The 24,757-nt window shown below is 48.4% G+C and overlaps 1 protein-coding gene across 11 annotated transcripts in view; it reads right to left on the bottom strand.

Annotated features, from left to right (window-relative positions):
- TSPAN14 (tetraspanin 14) overlaps positions 1-24,757 on the bottom strand; it is a 63,810-nt gene that overhangs the window by 36,157 nt on the left and 2,896 nt on the right. For 2 of the 11 annotated variants that reach the window (XM_055275526.2, XM_063638156.1), the window contains exon 2: positions 13,102-13,241. The exons of 3 other annotated variants lie outside the window; for them this stretch is intronic. The gene's annotated coding sequence lies outside the window, so the exon portion shown is untranslated. Of the gene's footprint in view, positions 1-9,467; positions 9,590-9,775; positions 9,985-12,678; positions 12,700-13,101; positions 13,242-18,586; positions 18,767-24,757 lie in introns of those variants that run through there. 6 more of the 11 variants (XM_063638152.1, XM_063638153.1, XM_063638154.1 and 3 more) reach the window with 6 other exon arrangements.

Consider the following 24,757-nt stretch of genomic DNA (forward strand, 5'->3'; position numbering starts at 1 on the left):
CACCATGCCTGGCCTATTTTACACTTTTTTTTTTTTTTTGAGACAGAGTTTCGCTCTTGTTGCCCAGGCTGGAGTGCAATGGTGCGATCTCGGCTCACTGTAACCTCCGCCTCCCGGGTTCAAGTGATTATCCTGCCTCAGCCTACTGAGTAGCTGAGATTACAGGTGACCACCACCATGTCCAACTAATTTTTGTATTTTTAGTAGAGACAGGAGTTTCACCACGTTGGCCAGGCTGATCTCGAACTACTGACCTTGGGTGATCCGCCCACCTCAGCCTCCCAAAGTGCTGGGATTACAGGCGTAAGCCACCACACCCGGCCTACTTTACACTTTTTAATTTAACAAAATTGCCACCACTATTGTGGCAAACACATTTATTCCTTGTTGGCAGCAGATGAAACGGTTACTACCATTTGGTAGCAACATGGTTACATTTACCACCCAAAAAAAAGGTCACACCCTTAATCAATAAACTAATGACTCAGAATTTGCCTCCAGAAAAATACGCATTAAGTGAAACATGAACCTCATGGTTTGCGATTATGAGACAATTGTAAGCATGTATTTAAAGGCCAAAGTGGAATGTTAAGAGCATGAAAATGGCTGCATGGGGTGGTGGTGGACTTACAAGTGATTTTCCAAAAAAGGTTTCCAGCATCACACTTACCATTACCACCTTTGTATTATAAATGAAAATGGGGCCACTGCTGGTTGGAGGTGCCCCTGCTGGGGAGGAGAATGCTGGCTACAATATGATAAGGCTGGCAGTCATCATAAACAGGGCTCCTCGGCTACAGTGTTGTACTCACCTTTAACATTCCCCCCTCCTGCCCTTTTTTAAATTAAAAAAGTAACACATTCTCAACTGTAAAATATCTCAACAATTCAGAAGTGTGAAAAGTGAACTGGTTGGCCGGGCAAAGTGGCTCATGCCTATAATCCCAGCACTTTGGGAGGCCGAGACAGGTGGATCACCTGAGGTCAGGAGTTTGAGACCAGCCTGACCAACATGGTGAAACCCCATCTCTACTAAAAATACAAAATTAGCCAGGTGTGGTGGCTCACACCTGTAATACCAGCTACTCGGGAAGCTGAGGCAGGAGAATCGCTTGAACCAGAGAGGCGGGGGTTGCAGTGAGCCAAGATCGCGCCATTGCACTCCAGCCTGGGCAACAAGAGTGAAACTCTGTCTCAAAAAAAAAAAAAAAAAAAAGGAAAAGAAAAGTGAACTGACAATGAGAAACCACTAAACAAGGGTTTTCAAATCTTATCACGACCCACAGTAAGAAATACATTTAACAAAAGTCAATCCAGTGCACATGCACACTCACATGCACAACTAAAATGAGTTTTGTGGAGGGTGGGCACAGTGGCTCACGCCTATAATCCCAGCACTCTGGGAGGCTGAGGCAGGTGGATCACTTGAGGTCATGAGTTTGAGACCAGCCTAGTCAACATGGTGAAACCCCGTCTCTACTAAAAATACAAAAAATTAGCCAGGCATGGTGGCGGGTGCCTGTAACCCCAGCTACTCAGGAGGCTGAGGCAGGAGAATTGCTTGAACCTGGGAAGCAGAGGTTGCAGTGAGCCGAGATTGCACCAGTGCACTCCAGCCTGAGCCACAGAGTGAGACTCCATCTCAAAAAAATAAAAATGAGTTTTGTGAAATATGTCCCCTTATCACATGCCGTGCATTGTAGATTTGCTTTTCTCTTTTCATTTTTCAAAATCATAACTGCACATAATCTAAGAATCAACTACTGTAAAAACCGTGTTGAGAAAACAGCAGATCCCAGCCCTTAAGTCAGGTTTTCCCTTTCTAGGTGACACTTCCAACTTCTAGCTGACTCTTGACGTTTACACCCAACTATCTCTTAGAAATGTCTACATATAGGCTGGGCGCGGTGGCTCACGCCTGTAATCCCAGCACTTTGGGAGGCCGAGGTGGGAGGATCACGCGGTCAGGAGATCGAGACCATCCTGACTAACACAGTGAAATCCCATCTCTACTAAAAATACAAACAATTAGCCGGGCATGGTGGCAGGTGCCTGTAGTCCCAGCTACTCAGGAGGCTGAGGCAGGAGAATGGCATGAACCCAGGAGGCAGAGCTTGCAGTGAGCCGTATCGCTGCCACTGCACTCCAGCCTGGGTGACAGAGCGAGACTCCATCTCAAAAAAAAAAGTTAGCCAGGCACGGTGGCCCATGCCTGTAATCCCAGTTAATTGGGAGGCGGAGGCAGGAGAATCACTTGAACCCAGGAGGCGGAGGTTGTGGTGAGCCGAAATCGCGCCATTTTGTATTACAATTCCCCAGCTTTTCAGTTTTACATATTATGTATCCGCTTTCTATCTTGGAAGAGGAGGACTTAACCCTTTACTCCCCATAAATCCCTCTCCCTGCAAGCCACCCCTCACCCTTGTCCTTTCCAATCTCTCCACTAATTAAACTGCAGTGCTGGCTGGAGTAATTTTCATAGTTGACCTTATTATGACCATGTGAGCTATTAGAGTGAGCAACGTAACACATGATTTCATTTATTTTCCTGTACAACTTCTTGTTTTGTTTGCTTAATTTTCTATGAATTTATCAATATTTAACCAAAAACTTAATATCAGTTGTCTAAATCTACCCTCAGTGAGTTTTTTCACATCTGATGTTTTATTTCTATTTCTTCTTCAAAAAGAAATCCTCCTGGGGCCTCCGGAGATCCTTCCATCTGGACCAGTGCACAGAATTCCCTTTACATCTTTTGGGATACACCCTAAAGAAGATCTACTCTTTGTTCACCTTCATGGGTTTCTTCAATGTGAAAGGCAAGTTTTTCACATCCAGTATGTCTGAAACTTCTTTTTTCTACCTTCACTCTTTTTTTGAGACACAGTCTCACTCCTTCACCCTGGCTGGAGTGCCCTGGCGCAACCTCAGCTCACTGCAACCTCTGCCTTCTGGGTTCCAGAGATTCTCCTGCCTCAGCCTCTGGAGTAGCTGGGATACAGGCACGCACCACCATGCCCAGCTAATTTTTATATTCTTAATGGAAACAGGGTTTTGCCATGTTGGCCAGGCTGGTGTCGAACTCCTGGTCTCAAGTGATCCGCCTGCCTCGGCCTCCCAAAGTGCTGGGATTACAGGATACCTCCACTCTTGAATGAGTTTGGCTGTGTGCAGAGTTCTAGGCTGGGGATCAATTTCATTGAGCATGATGAAGGCATCACTCCCCCCACCTCCTATATTCAGATGTATTGAGAAGCCCGAAACCACTCAGATTTCTGATCTCGGTATTTGACCTGTTTCTTTCTCTGTGTAACTTGTAGCAACATCCCTTTCTCCCAAGCATATTGACATTTGAGGGCACTAGTCTGGGTCTGCCTTCATCTACTTGGCTCAACATTCCATAGGCCCCTCCATAGAGAAGCTAATAACCTATTTCAGGCAATATTTTCCTCAATGATTTTGACACTTGCATTCTTCTCTGTTTTCCCTTTCGGTTAGCTCCTGTCAATTGATGTGGGAAGCCTGGCTGATGCCTTTAATTTTCTTACCTTTTCTGCCTTATTTATTATTCATCTCCTCATCTGTTTGCTCTATTTTCTGAAAGACTCCCTGAACTTTATTTTCTAATACTACTACTGATATTTTTGCTCTGCTCTTATTTTTTAAAAATTTTCTGATAACTTTGTTTTTTAACTGTTCCTTTTTACTGTATCCTGTTCTTATTTCATGGATACAAGAATTTTTTTCAAAATGTTCTTTTCTCTAAATAGACTTCCTTTCAAATTGCTTTTTTTCATTTGTTTTGCTTTCCTTCATATTAGGCACTTTCTTTAGCCATCTAGTAATCCCTGGCAGTCCGCATGACTAAGAGTGAATGACTCAGGAACTAGCTGGAAGCTCTGAGTCCTTGGGCAGCTAAGTTTCTGTCTAGGATGATCTGGTTGGGCCATTTGCTGGGAAATCCCTGTTGTTGGCATCATTTGTATTTTTTTCCCATCTTAGGCTGGTTAGACTAAACATTGAGGTCCCTTTTCATCTATAAGGGCCTGGCTGTCAATGTTCTAGAAGCTAAAAGGGGTTAGAAGACTAGAGAATGGAGGTGGTCTCTATATTAACTACCAAGAATACCTGGAGGCTCCTGGGCCCTTGGTTTTTCCTTCTGCAGAAATGTGCAACATGTAGGTAAGTCGGAGGCCATCACCCAGCATCATGATGGAAGGAAAGGGATGGAAGGATATAACTGCATCAGCTGCTTTCAAACTATTCTTCTACTCAGCAACCTCTGATGCCCACATTCCCCTGCCCCCACAAAAAAATCTCATGCCATCCACTCCTACATTTTAAACTGAATCATTCATGTACTCTTTGCTTGCAAAATTTTTCTTGCTGTTGTTTTCTTTCTCATTCTCCCTGTCCTCATGCATCAGTTTCTTTTTTACAACTCCCTTTATCTTATGTGGGGTTTTGGGAGAAACCAAAATTAGATGTGACTACTCAAACCACTCTTTTTTACCCAGAAGACCTCTAGGAAGATTTCAAAGTATTTTTAATTGCCACCTTTTTATTTAGCAAAGTGAAAAAATCAGGAAGTATAGTCTATTATTACATAAAAGAAAGGGCAAAAGAGACTTGGCACATGTAATTAAGGTTACTAATCAACTGATCTTAACATAGGGGGATCATCTGAGCTATCCAATGTAATTACATGAGCCCTTAAAACAGAGCTTCCTCCCAGTTGAGGGCAGAAAAGGAAGGCAGAGAAGCAGCAGCAGGATTTGCTGCACTGTTGCTGGATCTGAGTACAGGGGCCACATGCGAGGACCAGTGAGAGACTCTAAGAGCTAAGAGTAGCCCTGGCTGACAGTCAGCAAGGACTCAGTCCTATCGTAGCAAGAAACTGCACTCTGCTGAAAACCTGAATGAGCCTGGAAATGGATTCTTCCCAGAGCCTTCTGAGAGGAGCACAGCCCCGCCAACAATTTGATTTGGGCTTTCTGAGACCCTAAGGAGGGAATAAGTTGAGCTATGCTGGGCCTGGACCTCTAACCTACAGAAATTGTGAGATTTAATACAGTCAGCCTTCTGCAACCACAGTTCTGTATCCATGGATTTAGCCAACTGGGAATGAAAAATATTTGAAAAATATTTTTTTAAAAAACACAAAAAATGATACAAGTAAAAAATACAGTAAAACTGCCTGTAATCCCAGCACTTTGGGAGGCCGAGGCGGGTGGATCACGAGGTCAGGAGATGGAGACCATCCTGGCTAACACGGTGAAACCCTGTCTCTACTAAAAATACAAAAAATTAGCCGGGTGTGGTAGTGGGTGCCTGTAGTCCCAGCTACTCAAGAGGCTGAGACAGGAGAATGGCGTGAACCCGGGAGGTGGAGCTTGCAGTGAGCAGAGATCTCGCCACTGTATTCCAGCCTGGGCGACAGAGTGAGACTCCATCTCAAAAAAAAAAAAAAAAAAAAACAGTAAAACAACTATATTCACAGCATTTACTTTTGGTTTTGAGAAAGGCTCGAGTGCAATGGTGCAAACTTGGCTCACTGCAGCCTTGACCTCCCAGGCTCAAGCAATCCTGCCTCAGCCTCTCAAGTAGCTGGGACTACAGGAGTGGGTTACCATGCCCAGCTGATTTTTAAATTTTTTTTAAGAGACAGGGTCTCACTATGTCACGCAGGCTGGACTCGAACTCCTGGGCTCAAGCAATTTGCCCGCCTCAGCCTCCCAACATGCTTGTATTATAAGCGTGAGCCCCCGCACCCAGCCAGCCTTTACATTGTATTAGATATTTTTATGTAATCTGGAGATGGTTTAAAGTTTAGGGAAGAATGTGTGAAGGTTATATGCAAATACTACACCATTTTATATTAGGGACTTGAGCATCTATGGATTTCGGCATCGTGGTGGGGGGGTATGTCCTGGAACCAAACCCCCTTGGACAGTGGAGGGATGACTGTATAAAAAGGATGGGGAGGCCATCCTTTTTACATGGCTCACGCCTGTAATCCCAGCACTTTGGGAGGCCAAGGCAGGTGGATCACAAGGTCAGGAGTCCAAGACCGGCCTGGCCAAGACGGTGAAACCCTGTCTCTACTAAAAATACAAAAATTAGCTGGGTGTGGTGTCAGGTGCCTGTAATCCTAGCTACTTGGGAGGCTGAGGCAGAGAACTGCTTGAACGCAGGAAGCGGAAGTTGCAGTGAGCGAGACTCTGTCTCAACAACAACAACAACAAAGGATGGGGAAAGGGGGCAGAAAAAGAACATCAACTCAGAACAGAGTGGACCTTTAACTTAAAACTTTTTTTCTCTTTTTAGAGACAGGGTCTTAAACTCCCAGCTTCATGTGGTCCTCCTACCTCAGCCTCCCAAGTAGCTGGGACCACAGGTGTGTACCACCACATCAAGTTAATTTTTTAATTTTTTGTAGAAATAGGGTTTCACTATGTTGCCCAGGCTAGTCTCAAACCCCTGGCTCAAGAGATCCTCCCTCTGCAGTCTCCCAAAGTGCTGGGATTACAGGCATGAGCCATCACGCTCAGCCCAAAACTTTTATTAGATTTACAGAAAAGCTCATTATCTCTCGTATTGCCAGATTAGCTCTATCAAACATCACTGCAACACTGGCACTCCCTTAAGAACCAGCTGTTTGTGAGCCTTGGATCCAGATTAAACTCCGGCCAGTGCTTGGCAGCCGCAAAGAAGCCAGGCCCTTGGCTCCTCCCACAGGGACCTTCAGAGGGGGATGATGGCCGCCTGCACCCCTCCAATGGGGTGTCCTCTACCTCCAGTTCTTTAGCATCCCCCGATTCTGCCTTGCCCTGTTTGGATGATGCCCATTTCAGGAGCTTGCTGGAAATGTGGAATCTCAATTCCCTTCAATCTGCATTTCACTAAGATCCTGAATAAGATGAAAATTTGAGAAGCTCTGAGACAACAGGCTCATTTTTTATATACAAATAAGGGGTCATGAGGGAGGAAGAGGGGAGAGAAGCCCCAAGGGAAGGAAGCCGGATGACATGACAGTGGAGAAAAGTGAACTGAGTGTTGGGAAGGTCTGGCTCAAACCATGTGGCCTGACCCTGCACAAAGGCACTGTGAGCTCCCCAGGCTTCCCGAGAGTGATGTCCCTGGAGTGTTTGCCCCTCCTATGGGATAATCACATGCCTCCAACACTACTCTGCTGATGGTTCCAGAGATCTGCATCTTTCCACATAAGCACCAGGCACAAATACCAGACAGAGCATGGACCAAGGGGCCCCACCCGGAATCCCTCAGCCTTCACCCACTCGGACACTCAGGAGCTTTCCTAAACTCCTCACACTCCAATACCACCCCTCCCCTCCACTCCCCTCCCCTCCCCTCCTGAGGGCACAGGTCAGTTCCTCATGACCTTACAGGGAAGGTCTGAAGGTCTCTTACCCGGCTCTCTACCTTCAACCCCACCCCTCCTCTGGCCCCTCTTTTTCTAAGGACCCAACTGACAATGACAACACCCACCACCCATATCCGGAGCTACACCCCATGCCCCCAAATTATCCTTGCTATCTCTCCTTCCCTCTCCTTCTCCAAAGCCAATCCTTCAACACCACCTGGCCTTTGAGGCTCCCAGAACTGGCCTCTGACCTGATCACAGGCCCATCCCAAGGGAGGGCAGCCACATCCCCCAAGGAAGGAGGAGTTTCTGCTGCCCCTCCAGTAGCACCTGGGGCCTGGACATTCCTACCATCTGAGAAGGGGGTCTCTAGAGCCCGCTAGGTGCTGGGGAACATTCACAGGCCAAAGGAACAGGCAGACCCAGGGAGAGAAGCCTAGGAGGGGGCAGGCGAATATGAAAGGGAATGGGCCCCAGTAGGAGAGAGAATCACTAAGGCAGGCCAGGGCAGGCTGCTCAGCTGCCCACAAGAATCTCACCCTCTGAGGATAGGAGGGGCTCGGCTCTCTCTGACTCACCCCTTAGAGCCAGAACTGTTCATGTACATCCCTGATCCATTCCCTCATTAACCCAAATGCCACATCCAGGGGCCACCAGAAACACTGCAAAATCAGACACCGTGGCATGTGAACCTGTGGATTATATCAAAAAAGAAAAAAAAAAACTTTAATTAGAAAAAAAAACCCACCACGGTGGCAGCAACCACTCACTGGAGTGAAGAAGTTTGACTCTTTACTGTGGGAAGTCACTACACAGCTGCACAATGTCGGGGGGGCTGGATCCCCTCCTTTATCACAGGGTGACAAACACTGCCCTGGCACAGGGTGGGGAAGGTGGGCCCCCGGCTTCCAAGGCCATCAAGTCCCTGACCGCCAGCCCTGGATGGCCTCCACGTGGAGGTGCAGGAGAGGCTGGGCCCCAGCTCTGAGCTCCACCAGGCTCTCCAACGGGTCTGAGGGTCTCAGTGCCTGGCATCTTGTAAAAACCCTGATCTTAGCAACTGAAGCACTGTGAATTTCCACCACCAAAAACCCACAACCCAAAACCTGCCGAGTTTCAGGACACCGAGGGGCCTCCTCGTTAACCTGGTGAGAGGAGGCCTCTGTCTACCTCAGTGCTGTCATCAGGAAAGCAGCAGAGTGGGTGGATGTGAGTCAGGGGAGGCCTCAGTGGGAGAAGCACTGGGCCTGGAATGGAGGTCACCTAGTCCAGTGACTTCTAAGCTTACTATTTTTATTATTTTTTAAGCTACAGAAGGCTTTGTTCAAAGAAACTCTGACCCAGAAACCCAACATGGAGGCAGGCAGAGCAGGACACTTTTATCTTCAGGTGGCTGGGGGAAAGGAAGGCTTCACAAGGTGCACACTAAAAACCATGGGCCTAGTGCGACTGATGCCACACTCCACAGGACAGCAGAATGGCTCAAGGAGCTGCCTCCAGAATCTTATGGCAACTAGTTCAACAGAACTGTGATAGGCCTGGAAATGCACGTTTTGAAGAGCTGTCATTCACAGCAGCTTGAAAAAGCAAAGCCCCCACTGGCCAAATCTGGAACAATCTGAGCAGCAAAATAAACAATAATAACAATGGATTTTAACTCATTGAATAAAATAAGAATTCATGAGCCCATTCTAATACACACACAGAGATAAACAGGAGAGAAGGAAAAGTTATGTGTAGCACAATGATACATAGCTACAGCAGTTCCATATAGTTAAACGATAAATGTAGGAGGAATTATGGAATTAAATCATCGCATTCAATATCCATGACAGAAACAACCGACTGTGCCCAGAATCTGCAATGGGTCCTAAAACCAGTCATGAGTTTGACATGAAATAGCACACTGTATTTGCATAGTCTCAAAGTATCTCCCCACAGGACACTTACAAAGAACAAAATAGTAACTTAGAGGGGAGAAACCCAGCAGACATCACCATAAGCAAGCGATCATTGTTAATATCACCAGTAATGACTCAGACCCACAACATGTGCCTCCCAAGGGGATGCACCTAGGACTCACCATTTCTGCAGTATTCCTGACAAAACTGCAAAACTTGTATCTAACCATGAGGAAACAACAAACAAACTTAAATTAAGGCAGATACTACAAAATAACTGGCTTCAAGTAACTGAAACACAGAGTTTGTGGTCCTTCTTGGAGAAAAAAAAAAAAACAGCAAACAAAACATTCAGGCCTTGGGCCCCATTGGAGATTTTCACTTTTACGTTTTTGAGACAGGGCCTCACTCTGTGACCCAGGCTGGAGTGCAGTGGCACCATCACGGCTCACTGCAGCCTTGACCTCCTGGGCTCAAGTGATCCTCCTACCTCAGGGCACACCTGCAGTCCCAGCTACACAGGGAGATGGGGTCTCCCTATGTTGCCCAGGCTGGTCTCAAACTCCTGCTTAAGCCATCCTACTGCCTCAGGCTCCCAAAGTGCTAGGATCACAGGCATGAGCCACCACGCCCAGCATCCATTAGAGATTTTCAGAATGATTCATCAGGCAGCTCATTCAACTGCACCAGCAGCCTCAGGGCAACACCTGCCCACCCAGGTGAGGCAGGGCCTGGTCACCCACACCTGCCACTCACCCTACACCTGCCACCCACCCCACCCCCACTTCTCAAATGGCTAGGCAAAAGGAGGCCTGGCACCTTGGCTTCCCAGTTGATGTCCCAACCTACTTCCCTCTGCCATTGAAGGTGAAGCTGCCCACTCACGGGAGGATGCTAGGCCAAGGCAGGCATAGTGCATGTGTCCTATATCCATACCCTGATCATCATGACAGGCCTGCTTCTGAAAATCTAAGTCTACATGAAATGTCTACACACAGAATCCTTTTACATGCCCCTGGTAAGAGCACATCAGAGCCTCTTCCTCAGCTAGTTGCAAACAAACGTGGAGAGTCTGGGCCCAGTCTACACTAGTATTCCCAATGTGAACAAGAACCCACGGGGTCCAAGGTGCTGTGCCTCCACACCTCAGGAGGACTGGGCTGGGCCCTGTGGCCTCCCTAGATCAGCAAAGTTAAAGCAACCCACCCAGCAATCCATCAGTGCACAGGCTCACCTGCCAAGCCTATGGGGTGAAAAGGCTTTTGCTGTGGGAGACAAGCACCTAAAGACTTGTTTCTACATGTTCAGGGCACTGCTGCATGCAAGACAACGAGAATGCGGCCGTGGAGACAAACACCAACTCAGAGTGGGACCTGTGCCTGACTCAGGGGACTCAGAACATGACTCCCTTCACTAAATGCAGTCAAGTAGATGCTGGAGGGCAGAGAGGAGGAGGTGGTGGTGGTGGCAAGCTGGTCAGGAAATCCTCCCTAAAGCAGCTAGTTTAAATGTGTACTAGATGAGGGCAGCACATCTAGAAGCTCCCCAGTTTGGGATCGAGAGCTGTGCCTGAAGATAGGGAGGGACACACTGCAACGCATCCTGGCAGCAGGCAACTGTCTCACCCCGAGACTGACCCTCCAATGAAGATTATTAACAGAGCCTTCAGTGTATCCCCGGCTCCAGGCTGGGTCCTGCAGATGATACCAAGACAAAACCAGCATGGTCATCCTTGCAGGGCTGACACCATTGGGGTGGGAGCCACTCCTGAACACGACAGATGTTCCAAGTGATGAGTGGCCCATTCTTGGGGAGAAATAAACTTTGCTCTAATAACTTAGTCTTTAAAAGCTGGCTGTTACAGGAGCTGCTCCAGTAGGCTGCAGGGATTTGACCTACATGCCTAATGTAGATTTGAAGTGTTCTCTTTGTACAGGTCACAAAGAAACTACATAAGAGAGTTTAGAATTATATTTACTCCTCATTCTCTATGTTTCCATGCCTGAAAGGCATAAAGATTATGGCTGTAAGATGCTTAAAAATCTTTTTATACAAAATTGCACAGTCAGCTAGAATATACTGTCAGTCTTCCATATATCCACAGGTTCCACATCCTCAGATTCAAGTAACCAGGATCAAAAATATTCAGGAAAGGCTGGGCACAGCGGTTCACACCTGTAATCCCAACACTTTGGGAGGCAGGTGGATCACCTGAGGTCAGGAGTTCAAGACCAGCCTGACCAATATGGTGAAACCCAGTCTCTAATAAAAATAGAAAAATTAGTGGGCCTGGTGGCACATACCTGTAGTCTCAGCTACTCAGGAGGCTGAGACAGGAGAATTGCTTGAATCTGGGAGGTGGAGGTTTCAGTGAGCTGAGAACGTGCCATTGCTCTCCAGCCTGGGCAACAGAGCAAGACTCTCTCTCAAAAAGAAAAAAAAAATTACAAATGCTTTAAATTATATAATACTTACATAGCATTTACATTGTATTAGTTATTATAAGTAATCTAGAGATGACTTAAAGTATATGGGGGGAAGTACATAGGTTATATGCAAATACTACTAAGTGTGGGGGCTAAAACTAATCTCCCTTGGAAACAGGACACCAAGGGACAACTGTACTGTGTTTTAAGACAAAAAAACCCACCTCAAAGGATGGCAATCCGGAAAACTTCTGAGTCTAGGGTGGGACACTTTCCAGCCCACCCCAGGGCCTGGCTCCCCCAGCCTGGGGGAAAAAGATTTACAGAGCTAAAACAAAACAAACAAACAAAAATCCTTTCCAAAGAAGCCATGAAAAGTGAAGCCCAGTGGGGAAAAATAAAACGAAGTGTGCCTTGTGAATGTCAAGGGGGCAGAATTTTTTAAACTGCAAATCAATGGTGAGAAACTGCTGGAAAAGGTTGAGAGGAAATCAAGAGTCAGGAGAAAGCAGATCATCCCCTAAAACAGAGCCAGAAAGGCAAGGGGCCCCTTGGGTAGCTGAGCAGGAGAGTCAGGGTCTCATTCCCAGGGACGCAAGCTCTTCCCCACAAAGCCCCAACCTTCGCCAGAATGCAGGGGATGTGCAGGCATAAAGTGAAATCAGGAGAGCACCTCAAACTGTTTTCTGCTGCAAAACTACTACAAAATACAAATTTACAGTCCCTCTTCTGGATTATTTATTTATCTGCAATATACACCAAAACATCTTTATAGAAAATGCTTTGTGTTTCTTCCAAAAGCAAACGATATTTACGACCTGATTCTGATCCTGTTCTCCAGCTGGAACAGGGCGGGGCAAGTGGCACCAGATGGCCAGGAAGGCTTAGGGCTGTCCTTTCACCCAGGAGGGCTCCAGTTACACCCCCTGTCCCCACCCCCACCCCCTTGTCCCAAAGATAACCTCACCAGCAGGGCTCTGGACCAAGGGGGCTTTCTCGAACTAGTTCCATTTCCAAGACATCCCCGGCACCAAGGAATAACTGCTGTACACTGCACACCCAGAGGGGAAGGACTGCAGAGCAGGGGCTGCCAAACCTGTTTAAAGTCGGCAACTTTCAGGAAAGCAAGTGGGTAAAGACGAAACAGGCTAACAAAGCAAAGGCGCAAGCATGACAGTGCGGCTGGCTGAGGCTGTGCTTCTCAAACATGAAAGTGCATTCAGGCCGGGCACGGCGGCTTGGGCCTGTAATCCCAGCACTTTGGCAGATCGCTTGAACCCAGGAGGTCAAGGGTGTAGCGAGCCTTAATTGTACCACTGGGTGTAGAGTCAGACCCTATCTCACCAAAAAAAAAAAAAAATTGAAAAAGCATTCAAATCACTTGGGTTACCTTGTTAACAATGCAAATTCTGATCCAGCTGATCTGGATGGAGGCCCCCAAGATTCTATAGCTCAGCAAGCTCCCAGGTGATGCCCATTCTGCCCATCAGCAGGTCTGTGGATGGCACTTTGAATAGTAAGGATGTAACACTGACACAGAGAAGGAAAACAACCATTAAAGCAAGTCATGGGAAGAAAGCCACCCATCTTTATTGTGCTTGATTTACAAGGATGCAATCAGCTTCCCTGGAGGAATGCTTTAATTTTGGGATTTGTTCGGGATTTTGTTGCATCCCACTGGATCTTCACAGATTATTTTTATTCCCATTTCTCAGCTATAAAAGCTACTCTAACCAAATGATAGAGACCTGCCTCCGCCAAGACCACCGCCCTCCTGTGTCGTGCCCGGCAGAAACACAGCCTAGAGCAGTGACACAGGCTGGCCCCGAAGACAATGGGGGGAAGTCAGACAGGCAGCAGGCACAGGGGGGCCTGGTAGGCAGTGCTGGTTAGGGCTGGTGGGCCCAGAGGATGGAGGCTGGGCCAGGAAAGGCACATAAAGGGCAGAAACCCAGCCTGAAAGGTCACCAGGAAAAGAACATTTTGTCTCCCAGAACCTGTTGACAAAATAGAGGCAAAATTTAAACCCAGTCTCCACCCCCAAAGAAGAGGAATGGGGATATTGTTTTCGTTTTTACTTTTAACAAGTTTGTTTTTACATTTAAGAGCTTGGCCTCACTTTGGCAGGAGGTAAAATTAAAAGCTTTACTTCCCTCTCCCTGGATTCCACTTCACAACAGAGGGGCTACACTAATAAACAAAAGTAATGTGCCATTTCCAAGAAAAGCCAAGGCGAGGTCCAAGGTAAGACTACTCATCAGTGAGCTCCAGGGGCCATACTCAGCACCTGAGAACTGGGAGTGTGTGTTTGGGCTCAGGGTGGCTCGGTTTCCATTTGAAAACTACAGGCATCTGTTGAGGTGATCATCACCACCCCTCAAGAACCTGAGGAAGAAATGCCCAGGAAAAGCGGGGCCCTTTGTTAATTCCATCTGATGACATTTTCTTCCAAAGGATCCTGAGTTGGCAAGAGAGATTCCAGGTAGTGGAGTTAGAGTAATAGAACCATTTTGGAGTTAGATTAATAGAATTCCAAGGGTTACAGCTAAAATGTTCCCAAAGTTCCTCTGAGCAACACTTCCATTTTCTAGTAAGAATCTACACCCCAGGAAGTGACCCACCAAGGTCACCCAGTAAGCCAGAATTCAAACCCCAGCCTCTACATCCATTGTGTTTTTCCCAGAAAGAATACTGAGCTGCCTCGATCGTGACTTTCCCAATCTTGTTTGGGTCCAACAACCTGTAAACTAAAAATAAAACTCTAAGCCCCATAACCAACTAAACAGACCCTCTTGGCCACGAGGACCCCAGAGAAACCTGAAAAACAGCTCTTGGCCACAACAAGGAGGAGGTTGGAAAGGCCTCATTACATACCTCCTTCCTTTTGAGATTTAGACAGAAAAACTGACCATCATTAATATTAAAATAGAGATTATAAGACTAAGAAACAAGACTCTTTGTGACAATAAGATACCGAAATATAAAGAGGACCGAAGGCCATGCCAGACAAGGGTTAAGTCACTCACCCCACAGCTCTAACCCAGTGTGTATTGGTTAACAGACTTCCTTATCTTACCAGTCCTTTCTGCTGACTCTAAATTTTTGAACAAAGCTTTACTCCTTTAACGAATTACAAATTAAAGAATCTCTGAACCCACCTATGACCTGTAAGCCTGTTTCATGATATCCCACCTTTTTGGGCTTAACTAATGCATATCTTTCATGTACTGACTTATGCCTTTGCCTGTAACTTTTGCCTCCTTAAAATGTATAAAACAAAACTGTAATCCGATGGCCTCGAGCACCCTTTCCCTGCAACTCTTGAGACTGTGCTTTTCCCAGGCCGCAGACACTCACTGGATCGGAATAAACCTCTTTAAAATATTTTAGAGACTTTGGTTTTTCTGTTAACATACCCCACCCCCCACCAAAGTGGCATCTGTGTTTCAATGCCTTTCACGATGAGCACCAGCTCTTTTTACTTTGGGTCTTGTAGGTGCTACATTTGCTAAAATGAGGGCTGGGTGCCGTGGCTCACACCTGTAATCCTAGCACTTTGGGAGTCCGAGGCGGACGGACAGCTTGAACCCAGGAGATGAGTTCAAGACCAGCCAAGGCAACCATTGCAAGAGTTCATCTCTATGAAAAATTTTTAAAAATCAGTCACGCATGGTGGTGCGTGCCTATGGTTTCAGCTACTGGGAAAGCTGAGGCAGGAAGATCACTTGAGCCTGGGAGGTGGGGGCTACACGAAACCATATTCATGTCACTGCACTCCAGCCTGGGCAACACAGCAAGATTCCATGTCAAAAAATAAAATAAAATGAGGACACTCCAAGGTGCAACCCCATCTGGGGCTGAGGCTTGCTTCCTGATTTGTAAGACTTGGCTGATAAGAGAATCAAATAAGACAGCCAAGATGGGTTTTGAAAGGGTAAGATATAATGCTAAACACATGAAAACTAGTGGGAGTTATGAGTTCTATACAAAACAACTCTATTTCAAAGGCAGGTGCCTCACAGATTCTGTCTGTGGTTTAGAAAGGAGACAGTATGGGTTGGGGCGGGCACACCTCAGATAGAGAAGTCAGACAGCGGGTGAGAGTGGCCTTCACCCTGCCTGCAACCCCACACATAGCTGAAATTGTACCCCCAGAGAGAATGCTCTCATTTTGCCCACCAAGAAGTGGTGGGGGAGAGAAGGGAGAGATTCAGATGTGAAGGAGCAGGGGACAGTTCCCCTGAGTTAAAGTCCTCACAACCATAGGGACCAAAATAAAAAATATTCTTAACCAATCCTGCCTCTGTTTTCAACAAAGACCAAGAGATTAAGAACGAGCATCCTTTGTGCCTGAGAGTGGCTTTTTCTGCCAAAGACCCAGAGGCTAACACTCTCTCTCTTTAGTGTGCACCTCGGTGGCCCAAAACAGGTGAGACCTCTCTCTGTTCCCACTGTAGGTGGGAACTATCCTTCCCACCTATCAGAAAGATAGGTGTCACTATCTTTCTGATCCAGTAAGAGGGGATACTCTGTGCTTCTCTCAGCATGGCTGGGAGATAGGGGTACAGCCAGAGGAATTAGGGGTGCAGCCAGGGGGCTGCCATGCCTTTGGCTCAGTGGGCAGATTCATGTCACAAGGGCTTCCACCCCGCCAGCGCTGTGTGCTGGCTGCCTGCTGCCCACTGCCAGCCTGAGATTCAAGAGCCTGTAGATGGCAGAACAAAGGCAAATGGCTGTGGCTCCTGCAGCGGGGGTGGCTGCAGGCTGAGCCGCCAGCACACAGGCTTTTCAGCAGCTGAGTGCTCGCGTGAGGAACAGGGGGCACTGGGCTGAGCACTGAGGCACAAAGCAAGTGGGGGGCCTGGGAGACTAATAGCAACCCAGGCACGTGCCTGGCCCCCACCCAAGGGCACAGCTGGGCCGGGAAGACTCGGCAGAACTCACTCCCCAAAGCAGTGGGCAGGTGGCCGACAAGCCTGGCACAAGCTGCTCCTTGCCCAGCTGCTCAGAACTCTTACCCAGAGGTGTTCCAGGCAAGCACAGGGACTTGAGAAGGGCAAAGGGGGATCTTGACAGGGGCAGAAACTAGAATCTGAGAACACATGATGGGCCTTGGAGTAGCTCAAGGCTGTCTGCAAATGGACCCTCTATTAAGCATAATGGGCTCCTGCTATCAGCAACAATAGCTGCACTGACCACTCCCTCTCCCACTCTCCTCCTTCTCTAGTCCCCTCCCACCCTTCCCCCAAAAAAATCTACAATGGAAAGCAGCAGGAAACCAGGACAGAGCCCCTGAATAGCTCCGCTGTGAGGCCCCAGGTCCCGCCTCCTCAGCCCTACAGGTCAGCCCTCACTGCCACCAGGCCACAATAGAAACCTCTGTGCTACCAAGGACCCTGGCCCAGACAATGAGCTGCACATGGGAAGCTCTGGCCTTCTCACAGGGACTGCATGTAACTGCAATGGTGAGAAGTTCTCTGAGAAGAAGGGTGGGAGAGCCATGGCAGGGACACAGGCCTCAGACCCACCAGGTCAGGGTCTATTTAGGAGGTCTATCTGCCAGCCAGCCCTAAAGTCTCCCTGCTTCCCACCCTGCCCTGACATGGGGCAGTGAGAGCCACACAGGGAAACAACCAGAGAGCTCCCAACACGGAGTGGGCACCTCCAACATGCTCTCACGACTGTCCCTCCTTCCCCACCCATCCCAGGAAGAACCGTACCCCGTTTCTGTTCTGAAAGGAAGCGCCCGCTCAAAACACAAAACCCATCTATTATTTTCACCAGGGGCCTTTTACGCAGGCTTTTAAAATCACAGGGTGGCAATCAGGCCCAAGGCGGCCTGAATAGCGAGGTCGCCTGAACAGGGAGGTCTGCAGAGCAGCAAAAGGCCAAGGGAGGCTAGAGCAGGAGGCCGATCCTCACACCAACCCCTGACACTGCGAGAAAATCTGCTCCCCTAAAAGCTGACGCCAGCTCCAGCTTGTTGCAACCAACGCTCCCCCTTCTCACCCCACATAGGTCCTGCAGGGTCATGAGGCTGCTGGAACCCACTATGGGAAGTCTGCTCCCCCCTGTCCCTACACCCCAGCTCGCTCTGGCTGACTCCTCACACTTTTAGGGGCACAGGCCGCGTGACCCAGAGGGCCAGCCAAGGGCTGTAAATATGGAGCTCACGGAGACAGGCTGGCCTGAACTGAACCAAAGATGGACTTGGGTGGGAACCAACACACTGGCACCCCTCATGCCTTCCCAGTAGTTTCTCTAGCTCTTGTCTCTGTAGAAGGCCAAGATCCCTCCAAAAGAAAACTTCGTAAACTTTCATTCCCCCTTTCGGAATCAAACCGCATGTTTCTTTTCCTTTTACACACCTAATGCAGTAACTCCACATCTAGTCATTTCCACTACAGACCTACAGCATGTGTAAGACACTCCTGCAGCTTAGCCTATAGAAACAAAATACTGAAAGCAACCTCAAAATCCATCAATAGAGGGCTGGTAAAGTGAGTCATCATTCACTGTACAGCAGAATCACGCGCTGCTGTTAAAAAGAACGGACTAAACTATGTGTGCTAAAATGGAACAATCCTGGGATAAATTTTTAGAGTAAAAATCAGGAAGTGCAAAACAGCATAATTAGTATACCACTGGGGTAATAAACAAGAGAGGAATACAGACACGCTTGACTAGGCACTGAACATCTGGTGACAGGGGCCTCAGGGGAGCAGAACTGAAGGGGTCAGGGATAGAAATAGGAGTTTTCACCGTGTATCTTTGTTATGTGTTTTTCATCATGTATACATTTTTGTAAATAAAAATGTTAAACCTACATTAATATTTAAAACGCCTAAAGTTTGTGGCTGGACACGCAATTTTACCTGTAGCTGTCTGCAGGCAGATTCTGGTGTTTCCCTAGAAAAAGGCAGAGTAACGGGGAGGGGAAAGGAATCAAGGGGAAGGAGGGGGTCAGGCAGTGGCAGCTTCAGGGATACAGACTCACCAACTCATAGGGCTCCCTGCTTACGACTCCACCACAAGTCTCGAAATAGAAAGTTTTCCTAAGAAGAGCAAGAGCAGATTCTGACAAAGGCACAAAACAAACCAGACCATCTGCTGCCAAGCCCACTTCATGATAAAACTGTAAGACCCTAAGGTTCAGGCAATGTAGGCGATGCAGGAGGCGGGGCTGAAACCCAGGCATCCCAGGCATCCACAGGGACCCTTCTCTGAGCCCTCCCCACTCAGTCATCAGTGGAGCTCGAGGTCCTAGTGCTATGAACACATCCCAGTTTCAGCAACTAAAGAAAGCTATTTCAACAGATTTCTAGGCCTGGCCCAATTCCAAGGACAGGCTAAAAACAGTTTCTCCAAAATCCCAGCTCAAAACCCCATTCCCTAACCACTAAACTCCATGTACCTTCCAGGAAATGGAAGCTGCAAAATGGAGCTGTGAGATGCACTTGTAGATTTATTCCTCACTAAAGGAATACATATATGTTGTTTAAAAGCTTCCTTTAACTGACGTGTCAATAAATACTCTGCACTCAGAAGCACTGATATACTTCCTCCAAGTGATTTTTCCCCCTAAGGAACAATACAAAAACCATTTCAGCCTTTCCTGCTGCTGAGGGGAATGACACAATGACCATGAGAACCAGGACTGGCCAGACCATTTGAGTGAGAGATGTGGATGGCAGGGAGTGGTTCACAAACAGAACTCTATCTATGTAGAATAACTCCTCCACCCCACCCCACCCCATCACATCCCATCCCACCCCATTCCTACCCCCTAGGCCACCAGAGCAGACAGAAATAAACACCTCCTAATGACTGCCCAGACCACAGGGAAAGAAGGCCAGAGACAGGGAATGGGTATATTTGGTTCCCCTTACAGAATAAGATGCTTTCTGAAGACTGCTAAATATGTTCAATAAGTAGCCCCTGAATTAAGAAGCACAAATGAAGTGCCCAGGAGTTTGACACCAGCCTAGGCAACATAGCAAGATCCAATCTCTACAAAAAATTCTTTAAATTAGCTGGGTGTGGTGCTGCATGCCTGTGGTCCCTGCTACTCAGGAGGCTGAGGCGGGAGGATCACTTGAGCCAGGAAGGTGGAGGCTTCAGTGAGCTGTGATAGGGCCACTGCACTCCAGCCTGGGCAACAGAGTGAGACCCTGTCTGAAGAAAAAAAAAAAAGGCACAAATGAGATCTCACAACAGTGAGAATCAAACTGGCACCTGAAGCCCTCATATCTCATTCTGCTCCTCTCGGTGGCTCAGTGCAAGCCCTCAGCAGGTCTTGCCTGTAATCCCACAATCCTCTGTGAAACCAAGACCAGCCCCTCTCCAACAGTCTTTCTGCAGGAGTGAGCAGAGCCCAACTCAGGCACTAATCCTCAACGCACCAAATCCTGGCACCTGCCTTTGCCACCTCATCAGTCATGCCATGGAGGGGAGCGTCAGGGCTACGCTACGCCAGAGGAGCCCTCTACTAAACCTGCCCTCCCCACCCCATCCTGGGCACATGCCACTTGTTCCTCTTCGCTCACACACTTAGCATCCCAGAGCCCTTGGGAATAAATCCCCCGCCACTACCACCAACTCTGATTTTGGCATGCCCCCCTCAAAAACCTATCTACATTTATACCATCACTTGTATTTCACAGGAAACTACTAGAGTTACAAAACACAATGACTGTGGCAGGTAGGATGGCTGCAGAGAGCAGGGTTCTGTCACCACCACTGTCCCACTGCAAGGGTGGAAGCTAGCTACAGAGCCTCTAGGAAGGAGGGAAGGCCCCATCCACAGCTGACAGGTTTTCCTTACAACAGCAAGGGCCTGGTTCCTGAAAAGCTGACTGTTGAGACAAGATCAGCCTCAAGAAAAGGAGGCAGGCCAAACAGGGTCACCTGTGCAGGGGAGGCTGGAGGGAGCTGGCCCTCAAGAGAGGCAGAGTCTGATCAAGTAGACAGGAGGGCCACAGAGAAAAGGAGGAGCCTCACTCACGGAGAAGGAGGAACAAGGTAGGCTGGAGGCAGGGACCTGAAGGCCTCAGACAGAAGGAAGCTGGTGAAGCTCCCATAGGCAAAATGCCCAGGAGCTCCAGCTAGAAGGCCACAGGAGTGTGCAGTCCAGGCAAGTGGAAGAGATCCATCCCCCACAGCACCTCCCTCTGCCCAGCTCAGACAAATGGGACAGTCAATCCCCAGGCTGATGGAGGTGGGAGCGAGAACCACAAAGTTGTCAGACTGGTTTGCCCAGGACAGCGAGAGCAGGAAATACAAATTGCAGCAGGAGCTCAGTTTCAGGGGGCAAAAAAAATAGTCCAAAGTAACATGGCTGTGGTCTGACAGCCAACAGATTTGGCAATAGAAGGCTAGAGGGGGATAGCTGTTATAAACAGCAAAATTGGTGGGCTGTAGGAAATTAAGGACCCAGGTCCATGCGATTTCCTGGGTGCAGAGGGGAAATCCAGCAGACCAAGAGCAAGGGAGCCAAGGGACAAGGGGCCAGCAGATGCTGAAAAGGACCAAGGTTTCTGGAAAAAAAGAGAGTGACACTTACAAGAAGGGACACCTACAAGGAGAGAAACCTGTCCCCTATTCTTGCACTGGCCCAAGCTCAGGAACACTCACACCTGTCTCCTGAGGGACAGGCCAGTGCAAGAAGAATGGACAGGACACTGCCAGCCACGGGATACTGACAGAGATTCTATCCCTGACCAAACTTTATTCCTCTGAGCTCTCTACTCACCTGGTCCTGACCTAGGGCTCCTAGCTCCATTCTCTCTAACAGCTTAGTTTTAGCAAAAATCCTGTTAACCAGAATCCCCCACCCTCAATATCTAATCACCCTGGATACCTGATCGTATTTCTCATCCTCTACTATCTCCCAGGTAAAACCTGATCACCCTGGCCTGCCTGCAGCAAGAATTCAGTTAGCTAAGTTTAGTAAAAATTTCCCTACCCTCTTAGAAATTTTCAGGAGCCTCCACACTCCGCTCCTTGACTATAAGTTCCCACTTTTCTTTGTTGTATTTGGAGTTGGCCCACTCTTTCCCCCCTACTGCAAAATCCATTGCGATAATTCCTACACCTATTGTAATAGTCCTGAATACAGTCTACCTTACCAGTTTAACAAGTGCCAGAGTAAGTTTTTCTTTCACCAGCTCCCTAAGTCTTCCTGGACCCATTGCTCCCACCCCTCACTCAGGGTGTGTAAATTACTTGGTGTGGGGCTGTGGCTGGCATCCCCTACCAAGCCCCAGAAAAAGACCCTGTCTGCCTGGCCCAGGGACACAGGAGAGGAACCTGAGCACAGATGGTGGGCACCCAGATTGGGGACAGACACACTCCTACTGCTGAGAGTCCCACAGCATCCCCAGGATCACCACTCAGACCTTGAGGTACAAACAAAAGAGATTCAGGAGAGACCCATTTCCTTCCACTGCCGTGGGGCCTCTCTCCTGGATGTTAGGGCTCCAAACTCCTCTCAACGCTGGGCAGTGTACAGGAGCACAGGCTCAACAGCTGGGACGCATAGTCAGGCAGGAAAAACCCAGAGAAGGTTCACTAGCACCTTGTTCTGGTCCCTCCCCAAACCTTACCCATGCAGGACAGCCCAACTCCAGCTCTCCCAAATGCCAGGAAACACAAAGACTCTGAGGCAGCACCAGGAGCTCACCTCTTACCAGAATCCCAGAAGCCACTTTAGAGACAACTGCCCCAGCTCTCAGGCTCCCAGCTCAGGCCAGCACAGCCTAAGAAGGGAGGAGCCAGTTCCTCCAGCTATCTAGCTGAAAGGCACAGGCTCTAGGCCTTCTCCCTGGCTGCACAGTTGGGAGGCAGAACAGACCGCAAGGGGTGAAGAGTTTCAACCCCAGCCTGCCCAGGCCCACTTAAGCTCTGGTCTCCAGGCCTGGCCTGCTGCCTCCTAAAAGAAAACCACAGCCCCACCCAACCCTACCCAACCCCACCAAGCCCAAGAGCAGAGGAAGTGAGGTTTCCAGAATCAGCTGCTGGTGAGCACTTGCTGAGTGCCGCCAGAGATGGCAGCTGTCTCACACCAGTGTCAGGCCTAACTCAGGGACTTTGGATCTTGCTTCTCAGTGTACTAATGCTTCACTGCAACCCCGTGAGACAAGAAAGGCAGACTTGAATCTTCTCACTTTACAGATGAGAAAAGTAGACAACTTTTTTTTTTTCCAGGAAGAGAAAAAAAAAAAAAATCAAAGACTTGTATAGGTCACTCAACTAGAAAGTAGGTGCAACTTGAAAGCTTGCCTCACCGCCGTCCACTGTGCAAGCTGGACAGTGTTATTCATCTTCACATCTTCACGTTTAATCGAGAGAGACACTGGACACTGCCCCCCTGCCAGGGCCTGTGCTCCACCAACATGGCTACTTGCCCTGTCTAAACCAAAAGCATACGCAATTAAGGGAGAAAATGGATGTGGAGATATTATGAATAACCTCCCTGATTCACAGTTAGAGAGGACACTGCTATAATGGAAGATAAGCAAACTGAAACGCTGGCATTCACCTAGACCAAAGACTCTCAAAACTTCATTCTACGCAGCTCCCTGGGTACTCTGATGGCCTGCCAAGAGTGAGACCCCTGCTGGAGACCACCACCACCTCTCAATCCACTGGCAGAAAAACGGAGGCCCTGGAAAAGGTGGAAATATGCCTAAGGAGAGTGAGTTAACCATCAGGCAGAAGAACCTGAGGCCTCACCACCTCCAACAGTGTCTGCTGGCCCCGAGGGAAATCACCAGAGACCAAGCAGGTGACCACGCACAAAATCAAGAGCCACAGTGTGGCTGACTCTTCAAAATCCTGCTAAGGTGGCCTGAGGGGGAAAATGTAACTAACAGAGGGTTCCTACTCACTTCTACAGACCAGGGATCTGGCCCCACACTCAATCCCGTCCCCAGTGGGAGTCCATCTTCAGTCACCTCACCACTACTGCTTTCCACACCCCTATGCCTGCAAGCTCAATCCCTGAGTCCCACAAAGGTGGGGAGGACCAGGCCTGCCTGGGTATCGCTACCTGCTCCTGCTTCTAGGATAGGTGGCTGCCCCTACAGGCCACATCCAGGTAGGGGATGGAACATGCAAGATGTCCAAGGACTGACAAGGCAGGGCAGAGACAGGCAGCAGGAGCCTAATCCCCTTCCCATAGGTGTGTTAAAGGCCACCAGGACTCAGTGGCAGGAAACAAGGATCATCATGTTCTCTGTCCCTCTATCCAAGCCACCAGGGGTGTTCCCACTGATCACCATGGGTCCCCCCAGTGAGGACAACGTAAAGCAGATAAGTGATGAATATGCAGTGTGAACAAGAAATAAACCTCTGTTGCTTTAAGCCTCTGAGACCTGGGGATTGCTGTTACCACAGCAAAACATGATCTATCCAGACAAATACAAGCAGTGGCTCCCCAATCTTCTGCATGTGGCAGTGCTGGTCTTCCCATTCCCTGGCCTTAGGGAGACAGAAGCTACATCACCAATCAGCAGGGGTTCCAGGGTACCTGCTATGTGCCCAGGCTGTGCTGGACAGATGAGATGTGTTCACAGGCAGGGATACAAGGGCACCTTCACTGAAAACACTCATTAGTTCCACTGTGGGCCAGACTTGTTTGGTATATGAATCCATTTTAATCACCTCTGAGAGGAACATACTGTCTAAATTAGAAATAAGAAAACCTGGCCAGGCACAGTGGCTCACACCTGTAATCCCAGCACTTTGGGAGGCCGAGGCAGGCAGATACTTGAGGTCAGGAGTTCGAGACCAGCCTGGCCAACATGGTGAAACCCCGTCTCTACTAAAAATACAAAAATTAGCTGGGTGTGGTGGCACGCACCTGTAGTCCAAGCTACTTGGGAGGCTGAGGTTCCAGTGAGCCGAGATCGCACCACTGCACTCTAGCCTGGGCGACAGAGTAAGACTCCATATCAAAAAAAGAAAAAAAAGAAATGAGAAAACCCAGCTCATATTGAGACCTCAAGCAAGTTACTCTGTGACCTCTCGGGACCACAGTTTCCTCA

Source organism: Symphalangus syndactylus, chromosome 4 (genome assembly GCF_028878055.3).
Source record: "Symphalangus syndactylus isolate Jambi chromosome 4, NHGRI_mSymSyn1-v2.1_pri, whole genome shotgun sequence".
NCBI lineage: Eukaryota > Metazoa > Chordata > Mammalia > Primates > Hylobatidae > Symphalangus > Symphalangus syndactylus.